The sequence below is a fragment of the Carcharhinus amblyrhynchos genome, chromosome 1 (assembly GCF_965287045.1).
Source record: "Carcharhinus amblyrhynchos chromosome 1, sCarAmb.v2.hapA, whole genome shotgun sequence".
NCBI classification, from domain to species: Eukaryota; Metazoa; Chordata; class Chondrichthyes; order Carcharhiniformes; family Carcharhinidae; genus Carcharhinus; species Carcharhinus amblyrhynchos.
In genome coordinates, this window is record NC_137324.1 from 109,467,409 (window position 1) to 109,485,418 (window position 18,010).

Here is an 18,010-nt window from a genome sequence, read left to right on the forward strand (position 1 = left end):
CCCCCCCAATTCCCCCAGCCACATACTCCCCACAATCACAGCCCCCCAATTCCCCCAGCCACATACTCCCCACAATCACAGCCCCCCCCCAATTCCCCCAGCCACACTCTCCCCACAATCACAGCCCCCCAATTCCCCCAGCCACATGCTCCCCACAATCACAGCCCCCCAATTCCCCCAGCCACATGCTCCCCACAATCACAGCCCCCCCAATTCCCCCAGCCACATACTCCCCACAATCACAGCCCCCCCAATTCCCCCAGCCACATGCTCCCCACAATCACAGCCCCCCCCGTTCCCCCAGCCACATGCTCCCCACAATCACAGCCCCCCCCAATTCCCCCAGCCACACACTCCCCACAATCACAGCCCCCCCAATTCCCCCAGCCACATACTCCCCACAATCACAGCCCCCCAATTCCCCCAGCCACATGCTCCCCACAATCACAGCCCCCCCAATTCCCCCAGCCACATACTCCCCACAATCACAGCCCCCCCAATTCCCCCAGCCACACACTCCCCACAATCACAGCCCCCCAATTCCCCCAGCCACATGCTCCCCACAATCACAGCCCCCCCAATTCCCCCAGCCACACTCTCCCCACAATCACAGCCCCCCCAATTCCCCCAGCCACACACTCCCCACAATCACAGCCCCCCCAATTCCCCCAGCCACATGTTCCCCACAATCACAGCCCCCCCAATTCCCCCAGCCACACACTCCCCACAATCACAGCCCCCCCCAATTCCCCCAGCCACATGCTCCCCACAATCACAGCCCCCCAAATCCCCCAGCCACAAACTCCCCACAATCACACCCCCCCAATTCCCCCAGCCACATACTCCCCACAATCACAGCCCCCCCAATTCCCCCAGCCACATGCTCCCCACAATCACAGCCCCCCCAATTCCCCCAGCCACACACTCCCCACAATCACAGCCCCCCCAATTCCCCCAGCCACATACTCCCCACAATCACAGCCCCCCCAATTCCCCCAGCCACACACTCCCCACAATCACAGCCCCCCCCAATTCCCCCAGCCACATGCTCCCCACAATCACAGCCCCCCCCAATTCCCCCAGCCACATACTCCCCACAATCACAGCCCCCCCCAATTCCCCCAGCCTCATTCTCCCCACAATCACAGCCCCCCCAATTCCCCCAGCCACACTCTCCCCACAATCACAGCCCCCCCAATTCCCCCAGCCACACACTCCCCACAATCACAGCCCCCCCAATTCCCCCAGCCACATGCTCCCCACAATCACAGCCCCCCAATTCTCCCAGCCACATGCTCCCCACAATCACAGCCCCCCCAATTCCCCCAGCCACATGCTCCCCACAATCACAGCCCCCCCAATTCCCCCAGCCACACACTCCCCACAATCACAGCCCCCCAATTCCCCCAGCCACACACTCCCCACAATCACAGCCCCCCAATTCCCCCAGCCACACACTCCCCACAATCACAGCCCCCCAATTCCCCCAGCCACACTCTCCCCACAATCACAGCCCCCCCACTCCCCCAGCCACATACTCCCCACAATCACAGCCCCCCCAATTCCCCCAGCCACATGCTCCCCACAATCACAGCCCCCCCATTCCCCCAGCCACATGCTCCCCACAATCACAGCCCCCCAATTCCCCCAGCCACAAACTCCCCACAGTCACAGCCCCCCCAATTCCCCCAGCCACATGCTCCCCACAATCACAGCCCCCCCCCCAATTCCCCCAGCCACATACTCCCCACAATCACAGCCCCCCCAATTCCCCCAGCCACACTCTCCCCACAATCACAGCCCCCCCAATTCCCCCAGCCACATGATCCCCATAATCACAGCCCCCCCAATTCCCCCAGCCACACGCTCCCCACAATCACACCCCCCCAATTCCCCCAGCCACACGCTCCCCACAATCACAGCCCCCCCAATTCCCCCAGCCACACGCTCCCCACAATCACAGCCCCCCCAATTCCCCCAGCCACATGCTCCCCACAATCACAGCCCCCCCTAATTCCCCCAGTCACATACTCCCCACAATCACAGCCCCCCCCAATTCCCCCAGCCACACGCTCCCCACAATCACAGCCCCCCCAATTCCCCCAGCCACATGCTCCCCACAGTCACAGCTCCTTGAAATGCTGAGAGACTGCAGCAGTGCAATTTGCAAGGACTTTGTGCACATCCTTCAGCTGCAAGTGAGCTGAGTGCTTTAAGACCAGCTGCACCACAAGACCCGAGGTCAGTGCTGTAAATCAGACACCAGACCACCTGCTGAGCAACAGCACCCCATCCTCCACACACTCACAGAATCACCACCAGCTGTGATCCCCACTGATGGAGCGCCTGAATCGGATTTTTATTGAGCATGTCTGTTTCGCGCCGATTCAGGATTGGCGAATGCAATGATAAAGGGGGACATTGTGGTAAAGTTGGGCCTGCAGCCCACTAATTCAATTTAAGTGCATTCAAATGGCCGTCGTGCATGTTTTAGGGGTGGTCCCAATCGCGTTCATTTTCGGGCCTTGGTAAAGATGGAACTGGCATGGAGGCTGACACAGATTGCGCTACTCGCCTTACACCTGACTTTACCAAGTTTTCGCACCCGAAAACAAGTACAATGTGATGGTAAAATTGGGCCTGAAGGTCAATTTAGCAGGTCAATCCACACATTTTTGGGGTGTGGGAGGAAACCGGAGCACCTGGAGGAAACCCAGGTAAACACAAGGAGAACGTGCAAACTCCACACAGGCAGTGACCCAAGGCCAAAATTGAACCCAGGTCCCTGGCGCTGTGAGGGAGCAGTGCTACTGTGTTGCCTCTGTGACACTGTGCCACCCTCACCTGCAGAACCTTTGCACCACTTTCTGTTTTTAGTACAAGACTGAACTTGATCATTTCTCCTTCCTCTAGGTATCTGAGCTGTTAAACTGCAGAATGATTAATGACAAATAGGCCAGAATTTTACCGCCCTGTCACCACAGGAATCGGAATGGATGAGGGGTGGCAGTGGGAGGGTCCATTGACGTCAGGCAGGATTTTACAGTTTTGGGACGAGTGAGGCTGTAAAATTCCGCCCATTGTGTCTGTATCATGGCTGTATAGATAATGTTACTTTAGGCATGATGGCTCAGTGGTAACATACGTGCCTCAGACTCAGATGGTTGAGAATGCAAAGTTCCACAAAGCCTTGTGCAAGAAACTAGGCCAATATTCCAGTGTGATGCTAAGCGAGTCTTGCACTGCCAGAAGTGCTGTCTCTTCAATGAAATATTTAACAAAGACTCTGTGAGGTGGTTGTAATTGATTCTGTGCCACTATTTTAAAGAGTGGGAATTTCTGTTTCCATCTGTGAGAGGTGATGCAGCCTCATGCTTATGATGAGGTTGGATGAGGTCATCTGCTTCCCTTTTGTTCGCTTGAATAAGCCAACTCTGGAAAGGAAAAGTCGGCCATAAGTGCTGCTCTGCTGCTTTCGTGGCACAGGTTACCTCGTCGCACAGCAGTTTCTGGGGGATGCATCACCTGTGTACACGCTCGAGTAAGTGAACCCTTTGCTTGATTAGCAGTGGCATGCTTGGCACATTTTCCCCAGAAAAGCCGAGAACACAAGAGACAGGAACAGCAATAGATTGTCAGAGATACTTGCGTATCAGCAAGCTTAGGCACACTTAGTTGACTCAATACAAACACCATGCATCCAATGCAAGGTTGTTAATTACTTGTGCACAAAGAGAACTCCCCCCTCTCCCCCCTCCATTGAAATGGCTGGAGTGATTTGGATGTTACAGAAAAACTCAGCAGTTATAGTCAATTACAGCAAATCAGGAACAAACATTTTGTGCACCTCCTTCATTGACATACATATTTGCCAATTAAATCCTGGCTTTTTGTTCTTTCTCATTCGATGAGAAATTGATCTCTGCCGGTATGGGAATTGAACCCATACTGTTGCCCTCACTGTTCATTGCTGTCCAGCCAACTGAGCTAAACCAATGCAGGAATCCTTTGACCTCCAATTGACCTCCTTCATTTGCGTAGCATTTCCCCACATCTCCTCTTTGGTATTTGTTACGGAAAAATCTGGTCTTGCTCACCCTCTGGTGAAGGTCAAAAGGCAGAATGTTATGAGGCCAATGCGAAAGAAGATTATCCTGAAAGCAGACAGGCTTCCTGGAAGGTCTGCAGCTAATAACATTCTCACAAGCTGTTACAGAAAAGGCATGATGATTTAAATCTGAGCATTTTAGTTTCCACAAAACCACATGATCCATCAAACTTGCTGTACCATATTTTGCCTCAGTCTTTCCATGTGATGTTAAGGATGTTTTGTAAACACTGGAGGTGGCTGTTACTGAGCCTTTAAGTTGCCCAGACTTCATGGTCACACAGCAATGTGCCCAAGAATGATCGTTTAGCCAACACCACATACGCAAATAAAATCTGGTCCTTATCACATTGCAGTATATGGGACCTTGACCTTTCTCTTACATTTCCTGCATTGGTTTAGCTCAGTTGGCTGGACAGCTGGTTAGCAATGAACAGTGAGGGCAGCAGCATGGGTTCAATTCCTGTACCAGCTGAGGTCATTCATGAAGGCCCTGCCTTCTCAACCTTGCTCCTCAACCAAGGAGTGGTGATCCTCAGTTTAAATCAACACCAGTTAGCTACCCCTCTCAAAGCAACCTATGGTTATCTGGCACTATGGCAATTACAAATCCTAAATTTAAAACATACTTAATTGGCAGTAAAGTATTTTGGAATGCCCTGAGATTGCAAATGCACAATATGAATTAAGCTCTAGCATAACAGCCTTGGATGTTGGAAGTCTGAAATAAAAACAGAAATGCTGACCTGAACCATTTTAAGCTTGGATTCTCTCTCCATTATTGCTGCCTGATCTCCTAGGTTAGGACAGGAATAGAGAGATCTGGGTGTACAGGTATACAGGCCACTGAAAGTGGCAATGCAGGTGAAGAAAGTAGTCAAGAAGGCATGTGGCATGCTTACTTTCATTGTCAGAGCACTGAGTTTAAAAATTTGGCAAGTCATGTTGAAACTTTATAGAACCTTAGTTTGGCCACAGTAGAAATAGTGTGTTCAATTCTGGTTGGCACACTAACAGAAGGATGTGGAGGCTTTGGAGAGGGTGCAGAAAAGATTTACCAGGTTGTTGCCTGGTATGGAGGGCATTAGCTATGAGAAGAGGTTGGAAAAACTTTGTTTGTTCTCACTGGAATGGTGAAAGTTGAGGGGTGACCTGATAGAAGTCTACAAGGTTATGAGAGGCATGGACAGAATGGATACAGAATCTTTTTCCTAAGACGGAAGAATAAATTATTAGGGGGCACAGATTTAAAGTGCAAGGGGCAAGGTTTAGAGGAGATGTACGAGGCAAATTTTTTACACTGTGGAACTGGCTGCCGGGGGAGGTAGTGGAAGCGGATATGGTAGTGACTTTTAAGGGGTGTCTTGAATAGGATGGAAATAGAGGGATATGGTCCCCGGAAGGGTAGGGGGTTTTAGTTCAGACAGGCAGCATGGTTGGTGCAGGCTTGGAGGGCCGAAGGGCCTGTTCCTGTGCTATAATTTTCTTTGTTATTTGTCCTGAGCATTTCCACCATTTTCTGCCTTTTGCATCTGATCACAATGAGCCATGAAAATCGAATAGCAGCATAACCTTCCAGCTCACTCCAGCAGACTTCCGTTTGAAGTGAACGATGTGCACAAAGTATTTCTCTGTGTTTAAATGTAAAATCCCAGTGACAGTGCTCCCCTCAAACGTCACAAGGCATGGCTTGTTGCGTTTGCTGCCTTGACTGAGATAAGTGGCAGTGGACAGGAGCCAGCTCACATCAGCTAATGGATCATTCATTCCTGCCAATGTGCGCACACAATAGGGCAGCGCTGGAAAATGTTACAGACACTTCTCAAGCTGCTTAGATACAGGAACAAAAGCTTGTCCGTTTTCCAGCGGCGCCGGGGCGTGCTGAGATTAGTGAGAAGACCCAGAGTCAAGTTGGTGCTCCGGGAGGAGATCCGAGTGTAAACGGCGCAGGGGTCAGAAGCAGGGAGCTCGGGGCTGGGGAACTGGGATCGGGGCTCGAATACAAATCCGGGATCAGACCCACACCCGGATAAGGTAGGGCACGTAAGTGACCTGAAAGAAGCCCCTGGCTTTATTGATTATTCCATTGAAATAGAAAGGAATTTAATGATGTCTAAAGCAAATTTGTTTTGTTATCCCCGCTGGTTGCAATAGCAACAAGGTGAAGGGCAGGAAGTGGGAAGGGTCTGACCTTTTCACCAGCTTCCTCAGCAACTTTTATGCAGTCATCTTTAATGCAACAAACTTGGGAATTGCCAAAGGGAAAGAACTTCAATGAATAAGCTCCAGTAATACTGACCTTTCCTGACTTGGGAATTTTTTTCTTGGAATGCTTACTAGTAGTTTCCTCCCCCTGGGAGAACGAGCTGAGCTGGCTGGGTTACATTTCATGGTAAGAAGTTTCACAACACGTTAAGGTCCAACGGGTTTATTTGGTAGCACAAGCCACAAGCTTTCATCAGGTGAGTGGGAGTTCACAAACAGAGCATATAAAGACACAAACTCAATTTACAAAATAATGGTTGGAATACAAATCTTTACAGGTAATCAAGTCTTAAAGGTACAGACAATATGAGTGGCAAGAGGGTTAAGCACCGGTTAAAGAGACGTACTGTCTCCAGCCAGCACAGTTAGTGAGATTTGCAAGCCCAGGCAAGTCATGGGGGTTACAGATAGTGTGACATGAACCCAAGATCCCTGTTGAGGCCATCCTCATGTGTGCAGAACTTGGCTATCAGTTTCTGCTCAGCGATTCTGCACTGTCTTGAGTCGTGAAGGCTGCCTTGGAGAATGCTTACTTGAAGATCAGAGGCCGAATGCCCGTGACTGCTGAAGTGTTCCCCAACTGGAAGAGAACACTCCTGATTGGTGATTGTCAAGCGGTGTTTGTCCATTTGTTGTCGTAGCATCTGCATGGTCTCCCCAGTGTACCATGTCTTGGAACGTCCTTTCCTGCAGCATATCAGGTAGACAATGTTGGCCAAGTTGCAAGAATATGTACTGTGTATCTGGTGTTCTCATGTGAGACGATTGCATCCATGTTGATGATCTGGCACGTCTTGCAGAGGTTGCTGTGGCAGGGTCGTGTGGTGTTGTGGCCACTGTTCTGCTGGAGACTGGGTAGCTTATTGTGGACTGTGGTCTGTTTGAGGTTGTGCGATTGTTTGAAGGCAAGAAGTGGGGGTGTGGGGATGGCCTTGGCAAAATGCTCGTCTTCATCGATGACACATTGAAGGCTCTGGTGAAGATGTCACACCTTCTCTGCTTTGGGGAAGTACTGGATGACAAACGGTACTCTGTCAGACGTGTCCTGCGTTTGTCTTCTGAGGACATTGGTGCGGTTTTTCGCTGTGGTGCGTTGGAATTGTCGATCGATGAGCCGAGCGCCATGTCCTGTTGTTATGAGGGCATTTTTCAGCGTCGGCTATACTCATTGGAATTCCAAAGAATGAGGGCCGATCTTAAATAGAATAGATAGAAGCAGGGAAGTTGTTTCCATTGGCAGGTGAAACTAGAACTAGGGGGTATGGCCTCAAAATAAGGGGAAGCAGATTTAGGGCTGAGTTGAGGAGGAATTTCTTCACACAAAAGGTTGTGAATCTGTGGAATTCCTGCTTAGTGAAGCAGTTGAAGCTACCTCACTGAATGTTTTTAAGGCAAGGATAGATACATTTTTGAACAGTAAAGGAATTAAGGATTATGGTAAGTGGAGCTGAGTCCACAAAAAGATCAGCCATGATCTTATTGAATGGCAGAGCAGGCTCAACGGGCCAGGTGGACTACTCCTGCTCCTTGTTCTTATGTACCCGAACAGGCGCTGGAGTGTGGCCACTAGGGAATTTTCACATTAATTCATTGGAGTGTTGATGTAAGCCTACTTGTGACACTAAAAAATAAACTTTAAATCACTAAAAATTTCACCACTGAAACACTGCCAGATTCTGACTATATCTCAGCCCATCTGATGCTGAAACTTTCATCCGTATCATTGGTAAGTCATGACTTCATTATTCCCATGCTATCCTACTGAAACTCCCATTTTCCACTCCACATAAACTCTATAACCAGGGTATTTGTTTCATCTAAATCTTATTGAACCATCACCCCGGGATAATATAAAAGCAAAATACTGCGGATGTTGGACATCTGAAATAAAATACAGAAAATGCTGGAAAAAATTAGTATGTCTGGTAGCTTCTGCGGTGAGAGAAAATTTCAGGTCTAAATGACCTTTCTACATAACGAGAATTTGAAACGTGAACTGTGTTTCTCTCTCCGCAGATGCTGCCAGACTTGCTGAGTTTATCCAGCCTTTTCTGTTTTTATGACACACATTGCTGAATGGCAATGGCTCCTGATCTGACAATGCCTCAGTTTTAGGATCTTCATCCTTATTTTCAAGTCCTTCCATGGCTTTGCCTTCTCTTTTCTCTGCAACCTTCTTTAACTTTCTGATTCTGGTCTCTTCTGCATCCTCGATTTTAATCATTCTTCCATTAGTGTTAGTGCTTTCAGCTGCCCTGACCCTCAGCTCCGGAATTCCCTCCCTAAATCTCTCCATTTTCACCATGCAGCTTAAAGCCGACCTTTTTGTCCAAACTTTTGGTCATGTGACCTGAATTTGTCTTTGGTTCAGTATCAAATATTTTCATTTTCCTCCTGTAAAGTGTCTTTGGGAAGTTTGATGTTGTGGGACTGCTGGTTGTCAGCTGCTTATAGACTTTGTTCCCTTCAAGTGACCAGGCAAATCATTTCAGAGTTTTAAAATTGTCTTTTTATTTATGGGCTATAGCAAGGGCTCTAGTATGCCAGCTGGTACACAGTCCAGAGCACTGGATACAGAGTTACACAGAGAGATATACTTCCAGATTCAATTGCAAGTAATTAACATATACCAATCAAAAATGTACATTTGTATAGAAGTTATCTACGTCCACTCACAACTATTGATTAGATTTACAAAAGGGTATAGTTGTCCAATTACAACTTGTGCATATCTACCTAATTGTAATATCATCAAGCAAGTGTTGTTTTTCTCTGCTATCTACCACCCTCCAGACACAAGTGTGATAGTTATATGTCTGACCAATTATATATCAACCTCCCATGTCCATTGTTCCTTGTTCTAATGGACACACGTGCGCTGCAGCTGTATTCTTGTGTGCATGCTGTGTGACTAAGCCTCCCCTTGTAACTAGGAGTTTTATGGCCCTTGACACTTATCTGTGTCTCCTTTAATCAAGACCTGTGGCTTTAGCCTTCCTGGTGTGACTGAGTCTAGCAGCTTCCAGCTTAAGTGATTTTTTAAACTTATGTGATTATAATTATGTGATTTCAGTCCCCCTTTGGCCATTAGGTAACCACTCAAAAAGGCCAATATGATGTTGAGAACACCTCTCCAAAACCTTTGGTTGGCCAGCCATCCGGATGTCGGGAGGTATCTTCTAACTTTCCCCTTCTTTCTTTTTACAGGATGCCTTGGGAGCATAGTGAAGCACTGCCAGAACTGGCAATTTAGCAGTTCTTCTTTGACAACAGCACATCTTAGTGGTCCATAGTAACATTACCCCTATCCTGATAACATCCCATCCTGATTATTTTCCACTGTCTAATGGTTAGTTAGATGATTTACTGTGCTCCTGAAAGAAATATGTCCCATCGATGGTGTCTCCCCACCGCCCCCTCTCCCCGATTGTTTCAATCTGGTGGCTATTTAGGTAGCTAGGTTCTCTTGTATTCATCCGTTATGGGCCTGTTCTTTGGGGTGCCAGACATATTCGTGGGCAATTTCCATAGCCTCCATAATGGCCAGTCAGACCACTCTCCTTGGTGAGTTGTCAATGTACTAGTAATCTCTCCAGGTATCAGACAAGACAAGTGGAACAGTCAATGAGTCTGACAATTGCAGACAAAAGCTGTGGCTGCTTTCACAAAGTAAACCCCCAGAGGTTATCTCTACCTGGTATGATTATGCACCATTGTGTAGGACTCACTTGTAGTGCTTTAAATGCCTCCTTCAATGGTAAAATATCAATGACTATCTTGCTGGCGTTCCCTGGAAGCTCAAGGGTCCAACACGTACACACTCTGTAATGCTCTGATTCTGAACAGCATTCTGTTCAGGCCCTCCTAATAGGTTATATATCCTTTAGACTTGATGAACCCAGCCCCCTTCTTCTGTCCCTAGTGATTTAAGTCTGTATCTGCCCTTAAAGATCCCATTGGATAATAAATCACTGGACCTCCACTTAGTCGAGTAATTCATGCCTGTCTCTGTAAATGTTAAGAAAGTTTAATTTATATAGGGAGATAAACAAATGGGAAAGGTTTCAAATCTCATATTTTCAATGTCAGACCTAACCTCATCTATCAGGCCTCTGACAAGACTTCTGCCTCAGTGGTCTTAATTATCCCTTCTGTTATGTAATTAAATGCTTTTAAGAGTCCCTCACCCTGTAGATCTATGGCTGTCAATGCATATCCTTTTCCATATGCTCCATATTGCAGTCCCTTTCCAATGTCAGTGGCAACCCAGGAGGAATAGTTATTTAGTTCAGGCAGTTGTACTGAATTGACTACCCAATTTGCACTTCCAAATAATCCCCCGATATCTCCCAGTATACTCCTTTTACCTCATATAGGTGATTCAGGAGCATGACTCTCTGCAATTGGAATTCAACCCATTTAATTGCTTTGGGATGATTGTGATATGTTGAATGTTATATCATTAATAAACCTGAAATATTGCAGCTTACTCCTAGGGATACCATTGTTACATCATGTAGAAGAATCTTAGCTTTCCCAATCCTAACTAACCCGTCTACAGCTTATGTGATTTTTAAATTTGTGTGATTATTAACCCTTTCACTTGGTTTAATTTAACTGCAAGTTGCTAAATATTGATATTGCTGTTTTGCTGAGCATCATGTCATTAGATTTCTGTAAGTTTTCTCAGTGCAATTCAGACAGAATTGGCCAAAGATCAGGGAATTTTAAATGCGAGTTAACCCAAAAAATACTTCAGCTCATGGTTTTCACAATCTTTCTTTGCTGATTCTAGATTTAATTTGCCCTCATCAGCTCAGCCCACTAAAAATCAAATTGTGCCAGATACCCATGTGAGCATCAGTGCTTCCCAGTTCAACACCTCAGCCATCACAAAGAGAACTGGACACCAAAATAATAACAATAATCTCTCCTTCAATGTCAACGAAACAAAGGAGATAGTCATCGACTTCAGGAAGCGTAGTGGAGGGCATGCCCCTGTCTATATTATGCCCCTGTCTACATCAATGGGGCCGAAGGGAAAAAGATACAAAAGTCTGAGATCACATCCCTATTTTTCTGCTTTCTCCCCATAACAATTCAACCCATTACCAATTGAAAATCTGTCTAACTTCTCCTTAAATTTACTCATTGACCCAGCATCCACCGCACTTTGAGGTAGCAAAATCGACAGATACACAACCCTTTGGGAGGAGTAGTTTCTCTTCAACTCTGTTTTAAATTTGTCACCCCTTATAAGAACATAAGAACATAAGAAATAGGAGCAGGAGTAGGAGTAGTAATCTTATCCTAAGATTATGACCTCTCGTCCTAGAGTGCCCTGTATGAGGAAGCATCCGCTCCACATCTACTTTATCCATACATTTTATCATCTTATATGCCTCAATTTGGTCTCCCCTCATTCTTCTAAATTCCAGAGAGTATAGGCCTAAACTGTTCAATCTTGTCTTCATACGACAAACCCCTCATCTCTGAAATCAATCTGTTGAACCTCTTCTGAACTGCCTCCAATGCCACTACATCTTTCCTCAAATAAGGGGACCAAAACTGTACACAATACTCCAGGTACAGTCTTACCAATGCCTTGTAGAGTTGCAACAATACTTCCTTACCTTTATATTCTGTTCCTTTAGCTATAAATGCCAACATTCCATTCACTTTCCTTATTATCTGCTGTACCTGCATGCTAGTTTTCTGTGACTCATGAATGAGGACATCCAGACCCCTCTGCACTGGAGCACCCCAAAGTCTCTCCCTATTTAGGTAATAAGCCACCTTCTCATTTTTCCAACCAAAATGCATGACCTCACACTTATCCATGTTAAACTCTATTTGCCACATTTTGGCCCACTCTCCTAACCTAGTTATATCCACTTGTAAGGTTCTTATGTCCTCATTGCAACTTACTGTCCTGCCTATTTTTGTATCATCTGTAAACTTGGCTATAGAACTTTCTATCCAAGTCGTTAACGTAGATTGTAAATAGCTGGGGCCCAAGGACCGAATACTGTGGCACCCTCGTCCCCTTGTGATGTAGAACTGGAATTTTGTTATTTTTATCAGGTACTTCTGTCATTGTTCATTTTATGACCAGATACATAACCTTCCCCATCACTGGATCATTTCTTGTAAGCTTGAGGTGAAGTCACTGGTACGCTATCCACTTACGAGAAACATAGGATGTTGATGAAATTTTCTTCAGGTTTTTGCTATTAGTAACAGCAATCTTGACAAAGTATTAGTATTTGCACATTGCTTTGATTGATGATATTTAATATTGTAGGTATGTTCCAATAGTATCAACGATAATCTCTAACCTACTAGCTGCTAAAGAAAAAATACTTTATATGGCCCCAAGATTGTTGTCAAGGGTCAGTGATCTGTCAAAAGTCTAAAGTGATGCTTGTAAAGGTATTGGTGAAATCTTCTTACTCTGAATATAATACTTGAAGCTTCTTTTTCACACTGAGCATAATTTCTTTCTGCTCCAGTGAGAGTTTGTGAAGCGAAGGCTATTGGTTGCTCTTCCGATGGCATGATCTGTGAGGTGACAGTGCCTACTCCATTGGGTGATGCCCCTCAAGCAAGTTATATCTCCAGCTTGGGATTGAAATGAATCAATACCTATGACTTTAAAGCTTCTTTCACCTCTTCATATGCTCTGTCGCATTCCTTTGTCCAGTGCCATACCTGTTTGGCACATAGCAAAATGTGCAATGTGTTCAGTCGCATTGCTAAATTTGGAATTAATTTACCATAATAGTTCATCAATCCTAGAAACGATGTCAGTTGTGTCACATTTTGAGAATGTGGTGCTTCTAAAAGTGTTATCATCTTATTTGAGTCATTATGTATCATCTTTACCAATGATGTGACCCAAGTAGTTTATGGATGTATTGGAAAGTCAAACTTTTCCTTTTTTGACTTGGAGATTATATTTTTGAAAACATGCCAGTATAGCTTCCAGGGGCTTCCTGTGATAAGCATATCATCTAAATAACACTAGATTTAGCACCCTCAGAATTTGATCCATGGACCTTGGAAAAGGGCAGGTGTGGATGTTATCCTGAATGGCAGTCTCTGGAACCAAAGCAGACCTTTGTGTGTCACAATAGTGAGTAACAGTTATGAGCTTGCAGCAACATTCATTTGTGAATATGCCTGTGATAGATCTATTTTACTGAATTTATGGCCTCCAGATAGTCCAGCAAATAAGTCTTCAATTAACAGCAGTGGATGTTGATCAGTGCACAATACCGGGTCATCTTGAAATCTCCACTTAATGAATCATCAGGTTTTAGTACAAGCACTTTTGGCATAGCCCAATCACTTGTAGTAACTGGTTCAATGACTGCTGTTTAGACTTGTCTTTCTAGTTCTTCGGCTTTTGGTCTGATATTGTATTGTACTGTTATGCTTTGTGACATTTTGGCATCCTGTTTGGCTTAATTTTGAATTGGACTTCAACTCCTGTCATTGAGCCCAGTGAAATTTCAAACATATTTTTGTACTTTTACAGAAGTTGCTGTAAGTCAGTCTCCACATTGACCAGTTGATTTATAGCTCCTCAGTTGACTATAATTCTTCCCAATCGTGCTCTACTGAGTAAAGCAGGAAAGTTCCCATGAATAATGTAGAGAGGCAACGTTTGTCCATTCATTTTCACTTTTACCCTAATGTATCCTTATAATGGTACAATCTTCTGTGTACTTGCTCAGGATGACATTTGATGGTTTCAATGGCAGATGCTTTAGCTTCTGATTGTTTCAGATGTCAATGATACTGCACCCCTAGTCTCAATCTCTACTTTAATTAGTTTACCGTTGAGTTTTGGGAATACCCAAAAATGTTGTGAATCACCCTGTCCAACAGGGTTTAGCTCTTTAGCTCTTGAATTTGTCTTGGTACATTATCTTCTAAGGTGTCTTCATCTTCACCTGTCATCTTACAGATTCTTCGTGCAGACTTAATGTGTTCTTTGTCATCTTCACCCCAACTGAGGCCTTGAAGTGGCCATTCTTGATCAGTTTTGAGGCTGGTAGGAAAATGGGGGAGAAGCTGAGCAGGTCACCATAATGGGGCCTCAGGATGGAAGGGAGACAGCTTCTTGTAAGGACCCTTATTCCACATTGCTGCACTATTTCCCAAGAACATCCCCCTGTGGGTCCCTTTGGCCTCTCCATCAAACCCCACCCCTGACTCTGTCCCCCAACATCCCCCCCTACCGTGAGTACCCTTCCAATTATCTGATGCTGAACTCTAAATCTGTGGGTTGCTTGTGGTCCTAGTACTGGTCCTGCAGGCATTACTGATCTGCTGGCTAATCAGATTGACCAGCAGTTCTATAGTGGGACCAGGCAGGATTTCTATCAAAATGGGGAGTGGAAGTCTCACCTCCAACCAGTTAACATGCCTTGGAGTATTAAGTGGCTGTGAGGATGCACACCTTGCTAATCTTCGGGTAGTGGAACAGGAAGCCCCTTCAAATGGAAAATCCTATCCCAAATGTTTTAATATTTTTGGTGAAAACAAAGAAGTCACCTCAAGTTAGGGATTGACCTAAGCCTTTCTTGGTCAGTATGGGCCCAGTAACACACCACATGGTACATTTATACCACCATGTAACTTTCAGAATTGTAAGTTGGTAGCGGGAGAAATCACTCAATGCTTAGGGTTGGTCCTTGCATCAAATGGTTTAGTTTTGCCTGTGGGAAGAAGGCTTCTGTTAAAGCCAGTGCCTCTCTCCGACAAACAAAGGAAAAACATCCATTCTTATACATTTTTCAAACACCTACACAGCCCATCACGGCTCGACCTTGTCCAATAATATTGATTACAGATATATCGTCGTCACATATCCAATAAAAAAGGCATTACATAAGGTGGGCTTGTGCATGATCAGCTTGTAGTCTCATGGTCATTATTCATGGTACCTCATCAATATTATTTTTCTTTCTCCCATTTGGAGTCCTTAAGTGTACAATACTCCTTGTCTAGTGGGCCTTCGTATCATTTCCCTTGACTGTCTTCCCTAATCCTCCGTGTGTGGTTTTCATCCAAAACCTCAGACCATAGACTTGTACCAGTCACCAGTATCTGTGGTCTATTGTGCATAAGCTTGTGCTCAAGCCAGCTAGTGGTGTTCAGGAATGTGGCTAAAAGTTAGCATTCATCTTGTGTTGTTTTACTATCCTGCTAAAATTTTCATGCATGTCCTTTGTGATCATATAGGATTAAATTCATATATATTTATTATATACTATTTATCCCTACTAATATAAATTGCTATACAGGCATCTTTGAATATAAATTGTTTTGCAGGCACCTAGACCAAGGATATTGTTCCCTCTAAATCTATTCTTTAAATCTCCCTTCAACAATCCCCTTTTTCGGTAAGGGGGCTGGTCCCACCAGCCTCCAAAACCGCAGTTTTATAGAATAATTAAAAATTTGGATCACCCAATATTTCCTGTCTCATTGTGCTCACATGTTTTCACGAATAATGGTCGGTTATATCAAATTGAATTGGTCCAAATTACCCTGCCCACCATGTTGAGTCTTAGCTCTTGAGGCTTTAGCAATGGCCCTCATCCTTTTGTATTGCCAGTATATCTTGCAGGATTGTCATGTGATAATGCCCCATGCAAGGACTAGTAGTAATTGTAAGCCTACTATTATGTGTAAAATGATTCAAATCCAAGGGTGTATATTAGCATTCAGTCCCCTTTCTTCCTGCAATACTATTTTGGTGTCTTTTTCCAAAGCCTGAATTTTTGTTTGTAGCTGGTGGCATAGCTTAACTGAGTGTCTGACTAAATTTTAGCTCAGATTTTCTGCTAGATGTGGGATGGGGCCAGTTCTGATTCTTTATAGTCCTGTAAGGTATTGTGGGCGGTGTCTGTGACATTGATAGCCTCTATGGTTCAACGCCTAACTTGAATGATCCTAGCTAGGCCTATAGTGATGGGCCGAAGGGGTGAGAAACAAAAGTTGGGTTTGGGGATCACGTATAACAGGCCATCATAACGATAGGAGGTCATGGTGTTGGAGACACATATCCTGTGCGGGCAAAGTGCCCAGAGGCTGGCTCGATCTCCAGGACACATTCCTCAGTATGGTTGAAGCCACATTCGTCCATGTCTCCCTGTCCCACAGGGCAGGGGCACACGTAATGTCACCCCTCTGCTTGCACCCTGCAAGGGAGACTCCATAGAAGGAATTGTCCGTATGTATGACTGCGGTTTGGGTCAGGTGATAATAGAGGGAGGTATTTCCTCGTACTTTTCTGATGTTTTCCAGTTGGAACAAGGGAAAAGGTCCTGAGCCCCATGTAACTATAGGAATCATCAGAACCATCCCCGCCCCAGTAGCCTTGCTCATCCCACAATCAGGGACTACTGGTGAGGCCTTTAAGGGTGCATTTTTCCAACGCCCCTGTCCGTCTGGCTACCTGTGCCACCATCCATCCATAGGCTGTATGCATGACAAAGTTGCCACTGTTATAATCGTGCAGTGTCCTCCCTTTCTCCATCTACCGAGTGGTTAATCTGCAAGCATGGTCCTCCAGCACTGTTATTGCATCTAACTGGATATCCATATCTGCTTCCCCCAGAGTTGCTTGTGGCTCTTGTGTTTCCTGTGATTGTTCTAGGAGATCCCTCTTGACCAATTTAAGTTGTTCCACCTTCTCATTTAACCTCTGGATATCCAAGGAATTTACCAGGGAGTTCCTGTCTTCACCTTCGTAAGCATGTCACGAACTGTCCCTCTTTTTCTCTTCTGTTTCTGAACTCTAGATGCCCCCATGGCATTGGCAGCCTGTCTCATAACAATTTGACTTAACAAAACATTTTTCGACTGGTCTGAACAGTATTCCAGCATTTGAATTGCAGGAATATTGATCAGGACTGGTACAATCTCATGTTTCACATTATCTTGCAAAATTTCTCCTTTGTTTTCCAGTCCCTTAAAAACTGTAAGACATGGCAATATTGCTGGAGTGGGAATCAGAGTGGGTGGTGGTGTAATAGGAGGGGAGAAACAAACATATAGGGACAGTGCTGCTGCATCTGTCTCCTCATATTATCCACATACTCCGAGTCCCTTCTTGGGCAGTTGGAGTGGGCCGAGCCCAGCTGCACGTATAATTCCAAAAACACATCCATCCTTTTTTCCGCACTTCCCTGTGGTCCACACAACTGGTAGTCCCATTGGAAGTACATTTGACACATACGTGATCTTTGCCCAGCTAAACTTGTAACCAAGCATTAAAGTAAGTCCTAGGTTTAGTCCAGTCTTTTCCTGCCGGAATGCATATTCCACCGACGAAGTTGCACAATGCTCCGTAGCCCATGAGATTTTGACACCAAGGTCTGTTTCATTTGAAGAATCGGTTCAACATCATTCAAGGGGGGGTTTTCGCAGGATGATAAGTCTGCAAAGCTGAAGTACCCATTTGTATTCCATGACCTATGAGTTTAAAACACAAGGAGCCTGGGGCACCATGCATTAAAAATTGGTACTGTTAATTTAACTCCTTCCATGCAAGCTGACATCCTGGGGATAAAAGGAGAGAATTTGATTAGGTTAGGGAAGTTTTAACATTTCTATTTCCTC

General features: G+C 45.3%; 1 long non-coding RNA gene across 2 annotated transcripts in view; it reads left to right on the forward strand.

Annotated features, from left to right (window-relative positions):
- The first annotated feature begins 5,840 nt into the window (after nt 1-5,840).
- The window catches only part of LOC145344106 (uncharacterized), a 37,191-nt gene continuing 25,021 nt past the window's right edge, over nt 5,841-18,010 (forward strand). The window contains exon 1 of one of the 2 annotated variants that reach the window (XR_013886839.1): nt 5,841-6,151. This is a non-coding gene — a long non-coding RNA (uncharacterized LOC145344106). Of the gene's footprint in view, nt 6,152-6,492; nt 6,571-18,010 lie in introns of those variants that run through there. The other variant, XR_013886840.1, reaches the window with a different exon arrangement.